Source organism: Elgaria multicarinata, chromosome 2, assembly GCF_023053635.1.
Source record: "Elgaria multicarinata webbii isolate HBS135686 ecotype San Diego chromosome 2, rElgMul1.1.pri, whole genome shotgun sequence".
NCBI classification, from domain to species: Eukaryota; Metazoa; Chordata; class Lepidosauria; order Squamata; family Anguidae; genus Elgaria; species Elgaria multicarinata.
Genome location: NC_086172.1, coordinates 115,980,148 through 115,995,603, shown reverse-complemented (window position 1 = coordinate 115,995,603; position 15,456 = coordinate 115,980,148).

The following is a 15,456-nucleotide window of genomic DNA, read 5'->3' as shown; positions in this document are numbered from 1 at the left end:
TTCAATATTCAGATTGGATTCAAGGCTCCATTTTCCATATAAGCGAAGTACAGGATTTGGCTGGTACAGTACATTATATGCCACCATTGGTTAGTTCAGCTGCTCATCCAGACCTTAAAATTGCCCAGGCCTGAAATCACTACAGATGCTTCATTCACATGACAAGTGCATTACAGCAGGAGAAAGAGGAACATGGAAGTATGCCTCAGCCCCATAATCTTGCTATATATAGCCAGAGTCAGCCTCTCTAAGGGTGGGGGGGATAGAATTACAGGCAAGCCTAATGAACAGTATGGCAATCTTGGACCACTTAATCTGCCAGCGGTTTTATGAACTTGAATAGATTTTGCTTATGCAAGTGTTTATTCTCCCCCCTTTACTCTTCTAGTTTTGCTTTTATGTATATTTTAGTCAAGCCTCCTGCATACTTGAGCTAAAAAAAAATGCTGAGGTTTTCTCTCCACACCAATTTAGGACATTTCCACTCATTTTGCCACATGAATCAGCAAGCCTTCCTCCTTCAATATCAAGAGGGATTTTTTTTTCCTTGTGAGACCTAAAGCAGAAGTGCTTGACCTATAGATAGATGGCAAACTTTAGATGCTCCCATCTCTCCACCCCTAATTGTACGGCTACTTTTTCTCTTCAAATACAGAACTATAAAGCTAATTCAGCTTACCCCTGAGACCAATAGTTCTAGCATACTACTCTAACATTTTTTCTGTCTCCTCCTCCTCCTCCTCCTCCCACTCCTCCTCTTTGAAAAGCTAAACAATGATGCCTTTTTATCACAACAATTTACAAGATACTTTACTCAAGAACGCTGTATGCATCAACAGCTTTGCATCTGTCGCCAGATATGCATCAGCCACTATCTAGTTTTATTCATATGTAACTAGGGTGACCATATTGTGGAAACCAAAAAGGAGGACAACATGGCTGCCCCCAAGGGGGCGTGCTCACCAACATGTCCAGCCCCCAAGGGGGTGTTCCCACTTAAACATGGCCTTGGTCACATGTCTGATTTCACAGCACACAATTAAGACAAATCTGTTCTATGTAACATCTTGATGTTAAAATTCCTGGAATAAAGAACCTGGAATAATGAATCATTTTATTTTATTTTACAGAAAGACTTCAGAAATTAGGCCTACAAAAATGCATGCATGCCAACATCCAGAAAGCAGTCATACTTAAAACATGTTCAATAGTCAGGAAATTTCTCAATCAGTAAAAGACAGCATAACTTGGCAACGCCCATCATGTTCATCTAGAAAAACCATCACAAGCAAGAAAAGAGAGATAAATGATGATGATGATGATGATGATGATGATGACGATGATGACGACGACAACCCTGTTAATGTTTTAAAATATTTTTAAGAAGGATGAACAATTATCAGCAATTTTTACAAAATATGTGGCATGCCAATTATATCAAACAAATTGGAGAGGAAGGTCTATGGGTTAAAATGCATTATTTAATAGGAATATCACCTGCAAATCATCTCCCCAACTCACACATAGAAAACTACAGCCCTTCTCCCCCCCACACACACACACTGCAAACAAACATGCACATGCGTCCATTCATAGTCACACAACCAGGCAACCCATTCAGACATCAATATATTTACACACTGCCAGCACACACACACACACACACACACACACACACACACACTCAGGATCACCCACTCCAAAACACATGCACACACACATTCATTCAGTCAAACAACCCTGCACCCCATTCAGCCATACACTCTCTCACACACACATCTCAATCTAACCTCCTACTTGCCTCTTCTCTTGCTTCTTCTCCTCCTTCTTGCTTCTTCTCTTGCTTCTTCCTCCCAGGGCCAACGGGGACCTTCTCCTTGGCTGGCGCAATCATGCCAGCCAATGAAAAGGCCAGCTCGGCGCTGGTGTGTGTGTGTGTGGAGGACGCGTTCCTTGAAGTCCGGGAACGCATCCTTTCTGTTGGGCCTTTTCCCTGCTGAATTGGGGCGCAGCGCTGGTTGCCCTGGAGAAGCTCCATTTTTTCCAGCGGTCTCCAAGGTTTTCTAGGTCATCTGGTCACCCTAATGTAATTAGTCTCATGCAATAATGACAGGATCCAAAAGATTATGAGTATCCCCACCTGTAAAGGTGCATTGCATCAGTTCAGCTGGGTTTGGGGCAGCAATATAATGCAGATGTGAATGTGAGACCTGATTCCCCTTCACTCAATCAGGGCGAGAGTTTCCAGACCACCAAAAGGAAGTCTCAGTCATGTCGTACTACATTTGGGGTGGGTCTGCAAGCTTTTAAAATGTTTTTTTTTAAAAAAAAAATCTGGGGAAAAATGGCATCAGGGAGTTCCAGAAAAACATCTATTTCTGTTTTATTGACTATTCTAAAGCCTTTGACTGTGCGGATCATAACAAACTATGGCAAGTACTTGGTGGTATGGGGATACCAAGTCATCTTGTCTGCCTCCTGAGGAATCTGTATAATGAACAAGTAGCAACGGTAAGAACAGACCACGGAACAACGGACTGGTTTAAGATTGGGAAAGGAGTACGGCAGGGCTGTATTCTCTCACCTTATCTATTTAACTTGTATGCAGAACACATCATGCGACGTGCTGGGCTTGACGAATCCAAGGCTGGAGTTAAAATCGCAGGAAGAAACATTAACAATCTCAGATATGCAGATGACACCACTTTGATGGCTGAAAGCGAGGAGGAGCTGAGGAGCCTTATGACGAAGGTGAAAGAAGAAAGTGCAAAAGCTGGGTTGCAGTTAAACCTCAAAAAAACCAAGATTATGGCAACCAGCTTGATTGATAACTGGCAAATAGAGGGAGAAAACGTGGAGGCAGTGACAGACTTTGTATTTCTGGGCGCAAAGATTACTGCAGACGCTGACTGCAGCCAGGAAATCAGAAGACGTTTACTTCTTGGGAGGAGAGCAATGACAAATCTTGATAAAATAGTTAAGAGCAGAGACACCACATTGACAACAAAGGTCCGCATAGTTAAAGCAGTGGTATTCCCCGTAGTAACCTATGGCTGCGAGAGCTGGACCATAAGGAAAGCTGAGCGAAGGAAAATAGATGCTTTTGAAGTGTGGTGTTGGAGGAAAATTCTGAGAGTGCCTTGAACTGCAAGAAGATCAAACCAGTCCATACTCCAGGAAATAAAGCCAGACTGCTCACTTGAGGGAATGGTGTTAAAGGCAAAACTGAAGTACTTTGGCCACATAATGAGAAGACAGGATACCCTGGAGAAAAGGCTGATGCTAGGGAAAGTGGAAGGCAAAAGGAAGAGGGTCCGACCAAGGGCAAGATGGATGGATGATATTCTGGAGATGACAGACTTGACCTTGGGGGAGCTAGGGGTGGCAACAGCCGACAGAAAGCTCTGGCGTGGGCTGGTCCATGAAGTCACAAAGAGTTGGAAGCGACTGAACGAATAAACAACAACAACAGAAGCTACTGAGTGCAAAAGTGTCAACGAGCAAATGTTGACATTTTGAGTGCTTTGTAGACACTATGGATAAGGCTTTTAATGTTTGACTTGATTTTTTTAAAGTGTTTTTCCAGTGCCCAGGAATGTGTGTGCAGCCCCCAATGGGCTCTGGGGGGCAAAAATGACATTGGACCTCCTGAAATTGAACAATCCTGAATGAAGCTAGCTAACAGTTCAGGGCATACTTTCTTCTCCCTGAATATTCTAATTCATGGAGTGGGAATGGAAAAACAGTATAGTAAATATCACTGTAGGAATGCAAATTGTGGTCAACTGAATCCCTCCACCCACTAAAAACACTCCAATAAGAGTATAGAGCAAGAGCTATGAGATTAATGAGCTGAGTAGGCTTAAATGAGTAGTATAACTAGGGATGTGGGAGAAATGTGTTTTGTTTGCATTTTAATAGGAACTGACCTAATTAGAACTTCCTGAACTAATATGCCAATTGGAAGGCAAATTACCCTCCAGTTTTCATACTTTCTCCAAATTTGTGATGAGGTCCTCTACTCAAAAATGCATGCAAAAGACTATGCATTGGGGAAATAGCTTATATTAGGGGGAATTGTTTGTAAAATGAGTGTATTAGGAAAGACTGCAGACAAAAATGTGCATGAATTTTCATGGCTATGAAAATGTGCATGAAAATGCATACACATTTTCTTATGAAGTTAAAAAAAGGCACAGACTAGCGTAGAAATGGGATACAAAATGGGAAAGTTGTAGAAAGTGAATGAAACTGATTTCTTAGTCCCTAACTATAACAAGGTGCATTATTTTATACCCAGACTATGATATGTGTGTGCTTTAGAAGTTATGTTAAGACTACAATTTCCCCCCAGCCACATTTTGAACTTACAAATATGGACCAGGATCCAAATAACACTGAAATTAGTTCCATGAACTTGAGGAGACTGTAGACTTCTTTTCCTCCAGCATCACTCCTGCATGATATTGGCTGACCGCTTTGGGAAAGTAAGGAGCTTTAAAAAATAATAATGCTTGTTTAGGAAGTCAACTGTTTAAGTTACAAGCACCTTGTGTGACCCTGAAGCAGCTCTTTGAATCTGAGTCACATTTGATACAGCGTGTAACGCAGGATGTACAGAACAAAAGAAAGCACCCTAGGAAAATCTGTACACCACACACCCACACACATAGCACATTAGAATTAGAATTTATAGATAGAATTGTGATTGTAACTTGAAACAGCTACAGATCTACACTAGGGCTTTTTTTATCAGTATTGAAGCACACTGATAACTGTTGGGGCACATTCAGCATTCTGTATGCTACTTTTCTAGCATTATTTCCCACTTTCCCCAAAAAATACAGCAACAGATGTCATTCAGTATGGTATGAGGGATACATGTGCCAGAAAGATATATTGCCACCGTGATATGACATGAGGTGTAGATCTGCCTAAGTTGTGGGCACTCTTAACATGGGCACTAAGTCAATAACTGTAGTCACACTGTACATGCACAAGCATTCTGTATTGTCTCAGTACACCCCTTTGTGGAAAATATCCATACTTCCTAAATAAGCATTGCCTTTCCTGGAGAGGGACAGCTTCTGAAACGCTGATCCTTTTTAAAATCACCTGATAGAATGATTCAAATAATGAAAAATCTAAACACAAACTCTTTTTTTTTTTTTTGAGTCATAGGCCTCCTTCTGAGTAGACTCAGTCATATGATATGGGATACATTGGTGAGAGATCTGGAAACAGAGCGTTCCTCTAACCGAACAATTTATTGCCCAGTCATGATTGGCCACTCATGAAAATTTGCAGGTCTTTCACACGTCATCGTCAATGACCAGGATGTCCTGTTGGAAATTCAACCATGAAAAGAACCACTTTTAAAGTGGTAACATCCTAAATAAAGCAGGGTTTTCTACCACTAGATGGCACTGTGTCAGTGAAACTAAATGAAGGGGAAGTATTGAAACCACATTGTCACTCTTCCCTGCCTGTGTAATGCAGCCCATAATAATCACCCCCCCCCCTCCAAAAAAGAAGGAAGCACAAAAGCCCTGGGTAAGCAATGTGATTTCTCCTTAATGTAAAGACACGCTAAGTCCTATGAGTGATGGTTGAAAGAGGTAGGTAGGTTTAGTCTTGAAAAGAGAAGATTCAGGGGAGACTTGATAGCTATCTTCAAATATCTGAACAGCTGCCATGCAGAAGATGGATCAGACCTATCCAAGGCCAGAACTAGAACCAATGGGGGGAAGCACTGGTGGAAATTTCAGAAAAATATGAGAAGTTGCTTGCTAATGGTAAAAGCTGTTGAAATGTGGAATAGGCTGCCTTTGGTGGGGTGGGGCTCTCCTATGCTGAAAGTAATTAGGCAGAGGCTTTCCAGATCAAGATTTAGATTTGGCCCCTGAGTCTAATTGGGTGGCCTGTAAATTGGTGTGAGATGACTCAGGCTGTTTTCTGAATTGCCAAATGGGGTGCAGAATCAAGTCAGTGGTCAGTGCAGATCTCTAGTATTTACATAGAAAATTATGCCTTGACCCAGTCTGAAATTTAATGCTGCATTGAAGCTCTGCTTGCAGGGATTCAGTCCATGTGATAGTTATTTTCAACAGCAGTCTTATGTACTGGATATAGTGCCATTAGTGTGCATAACAGTTGACAAAGTACAAAAGGTTGCTGCCCCAAAGAGCATATGATCTAAAATGCAACACAAGGAAAACAAAAGAAGAAGGGGGGAAAGTAAGAGCAAGGTAAACAGGGAAGGACTGCGACAGAGGCAGGTAAATGGGGGGTGGGGCCTTACCTGGCTCCGCTGCCCGCCGCTGCCGCAGTCCATATGGCAACAGATGGTGGAGCCAGGTAAAAGGGGAGGGGAACTTATTCGCCCCCCATTTTGTCCCCCCTTCCCCACTTACCTGCCTCCGCCATGGAGGCAAGTAAGTGGGGAAGTGGGGCAAAATGGCGGGCGAATCTCGATCCAACCCTTCGGATCTTGCTCCAGGATCCGATCTGGAGTGGGTCGGGGGAGGCAAACCGGTTCCAAAAGTTCCAGATCGGGCCACAAAGCGGTTCAGGGGGCTGGTGCACAGCCCTAGTGAATTGTTCAGATGTTTAGGCTTAATTACAGGTTACATTACACAAAGAGCCAGGTGAAACATAAAGAATCCTATGCCACTTCTTGAATACAGTCAGGATTTACATGGTGAATCTTTATGTTAAGTGAATTCAGCAGTAGAGAGGCACCACTTATTCCACATTGATGGTAAGACTACAGGGCATTCCCAGTGAATCTTGGAAGTCATGATAGAACATAGTCAATGAAGACAGAATCACAGTTATTTTAGGGTCTATTAAATATTAACTCTCTCTCATCATATAGCAGTTTCTCCATTGAATTAGATACCTTCACTAGAGGATTATTGTAGATTGTAGTTGTTGTTGTTTTGATTGAAGGTGAGGGTAATATTGATCATAGCATGAAAACATTTTAGTTCAGATGTATCATTTGAAAGTTTGGAACTTGTTGAATTATTTCTTGCAAACTCTCTGCAAAGGCCCTTTATTTCGCTGTAGCTATAACATGTAGAGACCTACTGGCTGGATTTAGAGCAGTGCTTAAACAGAGTTCCACTTACAATGGAGGGGGCAAACAGAAAGGCAATCTTTATTATTCCCTTTTCTCCCTGTGCCCCCCTTTGCCTCTTGAAAAGCTGCTAAGGAGGGACTAGGGAAGCATAAAAGGCAACACAGGAAACTTTAGCAATATGGGGAAGTGGCAAAGATTACTTTCCCTCCTTCTTCCAGTGGCATATCTGTGCTAGATTCCGGAGCCTTGCATGAGCAAATATGGCCTCTCTGGTTGGATCCAGAGAGACCATTATGTGAATGGAAGCACTTAGTTTATGTAATGCCCTCTCTGGATCCAAACTAATGTTTGGTATCAAGTAACTACTTCAACTATAATTTTGTTTCCATTTGTGTGCGTGGTCATCAGTTAATAGAGAAAGTACAAAAACAACCTTAGGAAAGTGAAGTTGTCTTTTACACACAACAGCTCTGCACAACCCAGTAGCATATTCTAGTAATCTACTGTGCAGAATAATTCCATGGAAACCAGAGCAAAACAAAGACAGAAATTGTTTTTAAAATTGAGCACTTTGCTACTCCTCACAGGTTGAAATTCTCCCGAGTCTTGAATAACAGTAAATATAAAACATTGAACACTACAGAATCTTTAAGCACCTCATGAACATGATGCTTACACAGTTTTATGGGAGAAAAACACCCAAAAGGCAAACTAGTATAATAATGCTCTTGATATACCAATAATCAGATGGAAGAATATCATTCTTGCAGCCTCAATGGATTTGGAAAAGATTAGGTTAATTGTCGTGGAGTAATTAATGGAATAGCTCCCACTCAAACAATGTTTAATATATCATTGTGTCTATGTGCAATTCTTTAACCACAGATTTTAATTACCATTCTGCATCACTGTAACACATATTTTTTAAATAAAGAAATGGTGTAGTTATATGCATGCAACAGCACTGATGGTGGGATATACAAAAAAAACATAATAGTGCTATTGAAAATTAGTGAGGAGTGGACTGACCCTTTTTTGTCAGGACATCCATGCAGCTATACATAACTTCAAGGTAATTCTTTTTTGGTGAGTGGTATCCAATTGATTTCTCATCAGTGATGGAAGGCTCTTTGATCCAGCAGAGAATTCCATCAGCAGGAAAGAGGTTGGAAATTTGGGGCAAATCCCATCTCCCTCACTGTCCCAAAGGACCCCCAAGCCTCAAGAGCATATTGGAAAGTTGCAAGGAGATGGGGAATTGCTCAAAATTACTTTCCTCTAGGGCTGTGCAGTCACCACCCCCAATCCGCCTCGGAGGCTGATCCGGAGCCCCTGAAGCAGCCCTAATCCACTGAGGTGAGATTCAAGCCCTCCGAGGCAGCTCAAAATTTCTGGGTGCCGACTGCACAGATGACACCCAGAAAAGGCTCCCCGCCCCACCTGCCCACCAATCTCCTTACCTGCTGCCTCCGTCGCTGCCGCCATCTTTCTTCTGGCAGCTTCCAGTGCTGCCACTGGAAATAACCGGAAGTAGGACACATGATTTTAAGGTATCATGTGGCCTCTGTGATTAGTATCACTCTGGCCACCATAGTTTGTGACCATAGAGGTACTGTACCTCTAAGGCCACAAATTATGGTGGCCAGAGAGGTACTAATCACAGCAGAGGCTGCGCGATATCTTAAAATTGCGCAGCCTACTCCCTTTCATTTCCGGAGTAGCACCAGAAGCTGCCAGAACCAAGTTGGTGGCGGTGACGGAGGCAGCACGTAAGGAGACTGGTGTGGGGTGGGACTGGCTCCGAAGTGCTGAAATGGCCCGAAGCTTCGGAGCCAATTGGCTACAGCTTCGGGCCACCTCGGCCTTTGCCCGAACCACCTCGGATCAGTGATTCGGAGGTCCGAATCAACCCAATCCGAGGCTGTGTACAGCCTTACTTTCCTCCCCATTCCACTGATGGAGGCCTCTGCTGGAGAGTGTTTCACAACTGGAATAGATATAAAAGAATGGGTGAAATCCGATATTGCATGAGCAGAACTCTGCTCATGGAACTGGACTTTTTCCTCTTCCCCCTCCTTCTACAGCTGCCACACCCCAGGTAATATGCCTCAGAAGGTCCCCCAACTGTCAAAAGATTTTGAGTGTGTGCAAGAGCTGCAGGGGGAAAGGGGAATCTCCAGTCCCCATTCCATTGATAGAAGCAATTCCATCAGTGGGAGGACTTAATTGGATACCACTCAATGCAAATACTATTACACACACACACACACACACACACACACACACACACACATATATATATATATATATATATATATATTAAAGACTAAGAAGAGAGTATTTAAAAATAAATTTAAACTAAATGTTTTGCCTTCCACCTTATTTATTTATTGAAACATTTGTATCATGCCCTATATCACTGGGATATCGGGAGGGGGTGTGTGCTAATATTTAGAAAAGTATGAGGGCAATACTGGTATCTATGTAAGCCTTTCCAATTAAAAAAAAAACTTATGCACTTAATTAGTGAGGAAGTGTAGCAAAGGCATAGATGGTAATTTCCAAATGATTATTCTCAAATGGGGAAGAGGATACAAAACAATCACTGTTTTGTCCTTGTGGCGGCATCTAATTGCTGACCATATAATCCTATTGTGCTGAAATGACAGAAGATCTTCCTGACAGACTTCCTGATTACAGGGAGGAGTAATGAAATTAAAAAATCTTGGATACATTTGCAAATGGATGAGCATGCAGTGATGGACATTAGTCAGATCTCAAGGATTTTCCTAAATGTTTTCTACTCTCAATGGGAAATAAAGGGTGACAAGCAGCATGCAGAATACCAAGTACCTTCCAGGGCTGAGTCCATTATCTGACTGCTTAGAGTAAAGCTTTAAACCTAATTACTATGCATTGTCTTCTTCCTTGGCATTTGAGTTGATGCTATCTGTCTATAAACCTTATCTGATCAGATCAATTTAAAACCAAAACCCTGACTGAAAAACAAGCTCAAGCTTTATATGCTGTTTTGCTTAACACTCTCTCTCAGTCTCACGAAGAATTTGCATATCATGCAGAAACACTACAAACCAGCTTTTAGTTAAGTGATCACACACAATGTTTCTGAAAATTACCAAACGGTCTGCCACATAAAACCAACAAAATGAATATTAATGCCTTTCCTTGAAATAGGCGATACATGCACAGTCAGACTGTGTGAAGCTAAAATGCTGAAATTTAGCCAATTGTAATTAATATTTTTTCATGTTCCTAGATTAGTGTGACATTAAGGAAAGAAGCACAGCCATAATATCACTACAGTACAATAAGAATTAGAGGTGGATTTCTCAATAGCTATAGCCTAATTATCCTGTATGCTAATAGCAAACTCATTCTCTGATCCTTATGTAGCCAAAAGAACACCAACCATGGACATGAGGAAGGGATCAGCCAGCTCAGGGAAACCTCAAGGTTTACACACACACACACACACACACAGAGAGAGAGAGAGAGAGAGAGATGAGAGAATATATCCCAAAAAGGAGGTGAGCATATGAGAGCATGGAATGTTGTCTAGCTATTGAAGAAAAAATGGAAAATGGCCTCGGAGGAGGGGGAATGCAATGGAGTATCCTCAAAAAAAGCATGGCTGGCTGCAGTGCTGACTCTAAGGTTTTTGTGGGCCCTTGGATTAGACACCCTCAATGCCCTTCCTCAGTGAGTCTGCCTTCTCACTGCAAATTTTACCAGTTGCTTTTGTTCCTCTTCTTTTTTTCTCGTCTTGCTTGCTTGACAAGAAGAGAGTCAGGGATCAAGTAGACAATCGCATCTTACTGCTCCTCCTCCTTCTAACAACCACTGTGGTCTGGGCAAGAGAAAACACTAGAGAACAAGCAGGTTACAATGGTGGAGGCCTCTTGTCAGTGGGACCCTACTGGAGTGTGGGTCCTCAGCAGGTACCCAACCATGCCAATCCTTGACACTGGCTCTAGTTCCACCCTTCACATACACACACACCTCTGGTCTCCAGAAAGAAAGCACAATCCTTTTCCTACCCTTGATGCTGGTTCTGGCTGGAACAATGAACAGGAACATGTTCTGGAACATTTTCTGGAGATTCCACTTATCCATCCACTCTTGCTGCAATTCACAAATAAAATCTGCATGATGAGTGGAAACTTTACCACATATGCAGGACATGGAATAATGGGCTCAAGTTACAGGAAGCCAGATTTGGGCTGGATATCAGGAAAAACTTCCTTACTGTTAAAGCAGTACGACAATTGAACTAGTTACCTAGGGAGGTTGTGAGCTCTCCCACACTAGAGGCATTCAAGAGGCAGCTGGACAACCATCTGTCAGGTATGCTTTAAGGTAGATTCCTGCATTGAGCAGGGGGTTGGTCTCGATGGCATTATAGGCCCTTTCCAACTTTACTATTCTATGATCCTATGATATTCCTCCCTGGTGCTTGGGAAATTGATATCAAAATCCAAGGATTTTGCACAGTGATTTGAGAGGTAACGCAAGGATTGGATGATGGGAAAATATTCAGTGCTTCTCCTGCAGACCCACACATGTGAGGGACATATAAGGGTGGTGCAGAGCCCCACCAAAGAAGCTTTTGGCAGCAACTATACTGCAGTCATAAAAACTGATCTTGACACAAGATGTAAACTAATCTCGGTGGAGAAATGTATACTCAAGGATTTGTTATGCTTGTGTGATTTCCCCAACCCAATCATAAGAACGTGAGAAGATCCATGCTGGATCAGGTCAAGGGTCCATCTAGTCCAGAATCCTGTTCGTACAGTGGCCAACCAGCTGTTGACTAGAACCCACAATGGATCCTATTTGGTTCAATTTTCATTCATTCTGAAACAAATGTTTTATATTGTAGTCCTAACTTTTTTACAAATTTAGTTATATTTTATGATGCATTTTGTGGTTTTAATTGCTATGAACCACCCAGAGACCTTCAGCTAATGGGCAGTATAGAAATGTAAATTAACCAACAAACAAATGCATAAGAGTAACAAATAGGTACAAATGGGTGATTTCCCCCCCACAACTGACATTCATACCTTTCCATTACTTATCCACAAAATTCTGTAGTGTAATTACCTCTTTATCACACATGTAAGCAGCTGGATCCACACCATCATGTGTGAAACTAGTTTCAGCTGCATGCGGGGAAGTTCAAACAGTTTCCCACCATCCTTCTTTCATTCAGGGAAGTGTACAGTAATGATGTCTGAGATAATTTGTAGCTATCCTGTGTAGCTCTCATGGTCAGCTATAGAACCCTGAAAATCTATAGCTGCTGTAGTATAGTGATTGTGTTCATAGAGGGGGACAGGGAGGATTTACCTCTCTGCTCACTCAAATAACTAAGAAGCTTTACAACAATGAAAAGAGGCTTTCTTCTCCATTATCTGAGATTTATTTTCCATTTTACGATACTTACAGTAAGCCCCTGACAACTCTGCCTTCCTCTGAGGATTGACATTTCTCTAAATAATAGCAAATTTAAGGCTAAATTGGAGACTCATCACCAAACCAACCACTCCAGTTAATTCCTATTCTACTTAATTTATTTTTCATCTTTTTTCTCCTGAAGAAACAAGAGCAATGTTGGGAGCATTTAGTAACCGATTGCCCAATGAGAACATAGTTTGTACTGTGATGGCAACTGCCCTCACTTGTTGTAGCTGACAACACTCTTTAATATTCTGTGTCTGATGCCTACACAATTATCAAAAGCAGACACTTGTTCTTGCTCAACCAGGCAAAACAACATTTGAGCTGAATTTACAGCCCCCTTTTCCTGGGCTTTTCAAAATTCCTCCAGATAAATATGCATGCTGTCAAGGAAAAACCCCACATACATTTAAAAAACTTTTTCAGTGACTAGTGTTTTATTAATTAGCATGGGCATCTTTAGGTTTGCAATGTATTCAGATCAACCCTGTGTGCTTGGCAAAATGTTATTTTGCCCCTTCTGGGCTGAAGAAAATTATCTGACCTCCACTGAACACTTTGTATTATGTCTGGTAAAGGATAAAAAAAAACCCAAGAAAATAAAAAGGATCACAGGAAATATCTAAGTCAATCCTGAATTATTCAAACAGGACAATATGCAGGCATAATCTTAAACCACATTAAGATCATGATCTAATCAGTTTACAAAAGTCTGAAAATTCAAAGTAAAGAACAGGATGCTCTTCCATTTTATACTATGCTTTACCTTTTGTCAAATATAAAGTTGCTGATCCAGCTGTTAATCACAACTAAGGCCTAATCTACACCAAACAGGATACTGCACTATGAAAGCAGTATGAAAGCAGTATATAAAAGGCAAGAGTCACACTACTGCTTTATAGTAGTATTGAAGTACACTGACAATTGTTGGAGCCCAGTGACACATACCGTATACCGCTTTCATACCGCTTTCATAGTGCTATGTCCTGCTTGGTTTTGCTCCTGCCTTTTATATACTGTTTTCATACCATTTTTATAGTGCTATATCCTGCTTGGTTTGGATTAGGCCTTTGTCTCATTATGAGTAATAAGGTTTTAGCAAGTCATGACTACATTGTTGCATTGGGTTCAGTAAGACTTTGGGCCTTGCTAGACGAGGCCTTAGCGCGCCTTGAGAGCCGGTTTCCCTGCTGTGTTTCCACATGACGCACAGGGGAATCCGGCCCCAGGCCGCACTGAAGCCTCCTCTAAAGTGCCATAAGCGAAGTCGCTTATGGCACGCCTTTTCCACAGCTCCAGCCTGAGGCCGGGGCTGCAGAACGTCTAGAGACTTCCGTGGCTTTTTTGCGGCTACTCGCTTACTCGCGAGTAGCCGCAAAAAGCCGCAGACCTGGCACAGCGCTCATACGAGTGCTGTGCCCATCGGCCGGGGGGGGGGGGAAGAGAGGGGCAGGAGGAAGGCCGGACCCGGGGATGGCAAGGGGGGAGGGCGAGTGAGAGAGAGAGCGCCGGGCGCCGCCACCCAAATAAACAGGCAAGCGGTGCTGCCAGGGCAAGGCCTGGCATGGGGGGAGCTGGCATCGCCCAGGCAAGCGCCGGGCGCCGCCGGCCAAACAAGCAGGCGACCGGCGCTGCCAGAGCAAGGCCAGGGACAGGAGGGGGGGGGCTCCGTTTTTTTAAAAAACGGACTTACCTGGTCCGGAGTCTTCGGGCCGCACGTGGCCCCTTTAAACTTTTTTTAAAAATGGCGGACGCTGCAGGGATCCCGACGTCCCTGCGCGTCCCACATCTGGAAGCTGGGGCAGCGCGCACTAACATCAGCGCGCTGTTGCCCCGCCTCCCTGCTGGCTTATCCCGGCAGGTCTAGCAAGGCCCTTTGTCATAACTAACTTGAGGTGGATAAGGGCTACTGTTTGTGTTTTCCTATCTAGGGTCATTTAATAACATCCAACAAGTTAAAAACACAATTACGAAATACAGTATAAAAAGCGCAACCAGGATAAAACCACACAGTAAAGTTGATTATAAGATTAAAATACAGAGTTAAAACAGTATAATTTAAATTTAAGTTAAAATTAAGTGTTAAAATACTGAGTGAATAAAAAGGTCTTCAGCTGGCGACGAAAGCAGTACAGTGTAGGCGCCAGGTGGACCTCTCTGGGGAGCTCGTTCCACAACCAGGGTGCCACAGCGGAGAAAGCCCTCCTCCTAGTAGCCACCTGCCTCACTTCCTTTGGCAGGGGCTCACGGAGAAGGGCCCCTGTAGATGATCTTAAGGTCCGGGTAGGTACATATGGGAGGAGGCGTTTCTTCAGATAACCTGGCCCCAAACCGTTTAGTGGTTGTCCACTCCCTCTTTCCTCTATCCTGCAGTCTTCCACACTGCCTGAAAATCTGTTCTGGGGGATGTATAAAATTATGCATAGAAGTTTTTCTCGCACACATAATGCTAGAACCTGGGGTCATCCAATGAAGTGGACTAGTGGTAGTTTCAGTACTTCTTTACACAACACATAATTAAACTATGGAATTTACTTCCTTAGTGTAGTGACAGCCATCAACTAGACAGATTTAAGGCTATAAAAGGTTACCAATCAATGTTGGCTATATATTAGTTCCAGCATCAAATGCAATATGCCTCCCCACTGCTAGGCAGGATCTACACTTCTGCTTTAAAACAGTTTATAACAGTAGTGACAACTGTTGGGGCTCAAGACACACTCTACATACAGTTTTCACACCATTTTCAAAGTGTCATATCCTTCTTGGTGTAGATCTGCCTCCAGAATGCACGTGGGAGGATGTTGTTGTGCTCATGTCCTGCCTGTGGTCTTTCCATAAGCATCTGGTTAGTGACTGTTGGACCAGAATGAATATATATTCTTTTC